We start from the raw sequence: 4,527 nt of genomic DNA on the forward strand, positions 1-4,527 counted from the left end.
TCTGAAGCATGACGTAATGGGGGGGTGTTATCTCTTTTGTCGAAAATCAGCCGTTTTTGCTCGAACATTAAATGCCTCCAAATGGTATTTATTTCTCTTCCCGAGCCCCTGGAAGCATGAAAATCACTTTAAACATGCTAATTTTAGCTCTAACACTGATGATCCACCTACAAATGTGAACTGACGTTCAAAAATAAAACATTTGAAAACGGACCATTTTCCACATTTCTGAAGCATGACGTAATGGGGGGGTGTTATCTCTTTTGTCGAAAATCAGCCGTTTTTGCTCGAACATTAAATGCCTCCAAATGGTATTTATTTCACTTCCCGAGCCCCTGGAAGCATGAAAATCACTTTAAACATGCTAATTTTAGCTCTAACACTGATGATCCACCTACAAATGTGAACTGACGTTCAAAAATAAAACATTTGAAAACGGACCATTTTCCACATTTCTGAAGCATGACGTAATGGGGGGGTGCTATCTCTTTTGTCGAAAATCAGCCGTTTTTGCTCGAACATTAAATGCCTCCAAATGGTATTTATTTCACTTCCCGAGCCCCTGGAAGCATGAAAATCACTTTAAACATGCTAATTTTAGCTCTAACACTGATGATCCACCTACAAATGTGAACTGACGTTCAAAAATAAAACATTTGAAAACGGACCATTTTCCACATTTCTGAAGCATGACGTAATGGGGGGGTGTTATCTCTTTTGTCGAAAATCAGCCGTTTTTGCTCGAACATTAAATGCCTCCAAATGGTATTTATTTCACTTCCCGAGCCCCTGGAAGCATGAAAATCACTTTAAACATGCTAATTTTAGCTCTAACACTGATGATCCACCTACAAATGTGAACTGACGTTCAAAAATAAAACATTTGAAAACGGACCATTTTCCACATTTCTGAAGCATGACGTAATGGGGGGGTGTTATCTCTTTTGTCGAAAATCAGCCGTTTTTGCCCGAACATTAAATCCCTCCAAATGGTATTTAATTAACTTCCCGAGCCCCTGGAAGCATGAAAATCACTTTAAACATGCTAATTTTAGCTCTAACACTGATGATCCACCTACAAATGTGAACTGACGTTCAAAAATAAAACATTTGAAAACGGACCATTTTCCACATTTCTGAAGCATGACGTAATGGGGGGGTGTTATCTCTTTTGTCGAAAATCAGCCGTTTTTGCTCGAACATTAAATGCCTCCAAATGGTATTTAATTAACTTCCCGAGCCCCTGGAAGCATGAAAATCACTTTAAACATGCTAATTTTAGCTCTAACACTGATGATCCACCTACAAATGTGAACTGACGTTCAAAAATAAAACATTTGAAAACGGACCATTTTCCACATTTCTGAAGCATGACGAATGGGGGGGTGTTATCTCTTTTGTCGAAAATCTGCCGTTTTTGCTCGATCATTAAATGCCTCCAAATGGTATTTAATTAACTTCCCGGGGTGAAGAAACCCTTTTTGAGAACTCAGAGTGAGTAAATTGTCCATTTTCATGTACTTTTAACCATTCCATAAATCTTGTGTTTTGGGCCCCTGGAAGCATGAAAATCACTTTAAACATGCTAATTTTAGCTCTAACACTGATGATCCACCTACAAATGTGAACTGACGTTCAAAAATAAAACATATGAAAACGGACGATTTTCCACATTTCTGAAGCATGACGTAATGGGGGGGTGTTATCTCTTTTGTCGAAAATCAGCCGTTTTTGCTCGAACATTAAATGCCTCCAAATGGTATTTAATTAACTTCCCGGGGTGAAGAAACCCTTTTTGAGAACTCAGAGTGAGTAAATTGGCCATTTTCATGCACTTTTAACCATTCCATAAATCTTGTGTTTTGGGCCCCTGGAAGCATGAAAATCACTTTAAACATGCTAATTTTAGCTCTAACACTGATGATCCACCTACAAATGTGAACTGACGTTCAAAAATAAAACATTTGAAAACGGACCATTTTCCACATTTCTGAAGCATGACGTAATGGGGGGGTGTTATCTCTTTTGTCGAAAATCAGCCGTTTTTGCTCGAACATTAAATGCCTCCAAATGGTATTTATTTCACTTCCCGAGCCCCTGGAAGCATGAAAATCATTTTAAACATGCTAATTTTAGCTCTAACACTGATGATCCACCTACAAATGTGAACTGACGTTCAAAAATAAAACATTTGAAAACGGACCATTTTCCACATTTCTGAAGCATGACGTAATGGGGGGGTGTTATCTCTTTTGTCGAAAATCAGCCGTTTTTGCTCGAACATTAAATGCCTCCAAATGGTATTTAATTAACTTCCCGAGCCCCTGGAAGCATGAAAATCACTTTAAACATGCTAATTTTAGCTCTAACACTGATGATCCACCTACAAATGTGAACTGACGTTCAAAAATAAAACATTTGAAAACGGACCATTTTCCACATTTCTGAAGCATGACGTAATGGGGGGGTGTTATCTCTTTTGTCGAAAATCAGCCGTTTTTGCTCGAACATTAAATGCCTCCAAATGGTATTTAATTAACTTCCCGAGCCCCTGGAAGCATGAAAATCACTTTAAACATGCTAATTTTAGCTCTAACACTGATGATCCACCTACAAATGTGAACTGACGTTCAAAAATAAAACATTTGAAAACGGACCATTTTCCACATTTCTGAAGCATGACGTAATGGGGGGGTGTTATCTCTTTTGTCGAAAATCAGCCGTTTTTGCTCGAACATTAAATGCCTCCAAATGGTATTTAATTAACTTCCCGGGGTGAAGAAACCCTTTTTGAGAACTCAGAGTGAGTAAATTGGCCATTTTCATGCACTTTTAACCATTCCATAAATCTTGTGTTTTGGGCCCCTGGAAGCATGAAAATCACTTTAAACATGCTAATTTTAGCTCTAACACTGATGATCCACCTACAAATGTGAACTGACGTTCAAAAATAAAACATTTGAAAACGGACCATTTTCCACATTTCTGAAGCATGACGTAATGGGGGGGTGTTATCTCTTTTGTCGAAAATCAGCCGTTTTAGCTCGAACATTAAATGCCTCCAAATGGTATTTATTTCACTTCCCGAGCCCCTGGAAGCATGAAAATCACTTTAAACATGCTAATTTTAGCTCTAACACTGATGATCCACCTACAAATGTGAACTGACGTTCAAAAATAAAACATTTGAAAACGGACCATTTTCCACATTTCTGAAGCATGACGTAATGGGGGGGTGTTATCTCTTTTGTCGAAAATCAGCCGTTTTTGCTCGAACATTAAATGCCTCCAAATGGTATTTAATTAACTTCCCGAGCCCCTGGAAGCATGAAAATCACTTTAAACATGCTAATTTTAGCTCTAACACTGATGATCCACCTACAAATGTGAACTGACGTTCAAAAATAAAACATTTGAAAACGGACCATTTTCCACATTTCTGAAGCATGACGTAATGGGGGGGTGTTATCTCTTTTGTCGAAAATCAGCCATTTTTGCTCGAACATTAAATGCCTCCAAATGGTATTTAATTAACTTCCCGAGCCCCTGGAAGCATGAAAATCACTTTAAACATGCTAATTTTAGCTCTAACACTGATGATCCACCTACAAATGTGAACTGACGTTCAAAAATAAAACATTTGAAAACGGACCATTTTCCACATTTCTGAAGCATGACGTAATGGGGGGGTGTTATCTCTTTTGTCGAAAATCAGCCGTTTTTGCTCGAACATTAAATGCCTCCAAATGGTATTTAATTAACTTCCCGGGGTGAAGAAACCCTTTTTGAGAACTCAGAGTGAGTAAATTGCCCATTTTCATGCACTTTTAACCATTCCATAAATCTTGTGTTTTGGGCCCCTGGAAGCATGAAAATCACTTTAAACATGCTAATTTTAGCTCTAACACTGATGATCCACCTACAAATGTGAACTGACGTTCAAAAATAAAACATTTGAAAACGGACGATTTTCCACATTTCTGAAGCATGACGTAATGGGGGGGTGTTATCTCTTTTGTCGAAAATCAGCCGTTTTTGCTGGAACATTAAATGCCTCCAAATGGTATTTAATTAACTTCCCGGGGTGAAGAAACCCTTTTTGAGAACTCAGAGTGAGTAAATTGGCCATTTTCATGCACTTTTAACCATTCCATAAATCTTGTGTTTTGGGCCCCTGGAAGCATGAAAATCACTTTAAACATGCTAATTTTAGCTCTAACACTGATGATCCACCTACAAATGTGAACTGACGTTCAAAAATAAAACATTTGAAAACGGACCATTTTCCACATTTCTGAAGCATGACGTAATGGGGGGGTGTTATCTCTTTTGTCGAAAATCAGCCGTTTTTGCTCGAACATTAAATGCCTCCAAATTGTATTTATTTCACTTCCCGAGCCCCTGGAAGCATGAAAATCACTTTAAACATGCTAATTTTAGCTCTAACACTGATGATCCACCTACAAATGTGAACTGACGTTCAAAAATAAAACATTTGAAAACGGACCATTTTCCACATTTCTGAAG

This window comes from Lissotriton vulgaris, unplaced genomic scaffold, assembly GCF_964263255.1.
Source record: "Lissotriton vulgaris unplaced genomic scaffold, aLisVul1.2 SCAFFOLD_1163, whole genome shotgun sequence".
Taxonomy (NCBI): Eukaryota; Metazoa; Chordata; class Amphibia; order Caudata; family Salamandridae; genus Lissotriton; species Lissotriton vulgaris.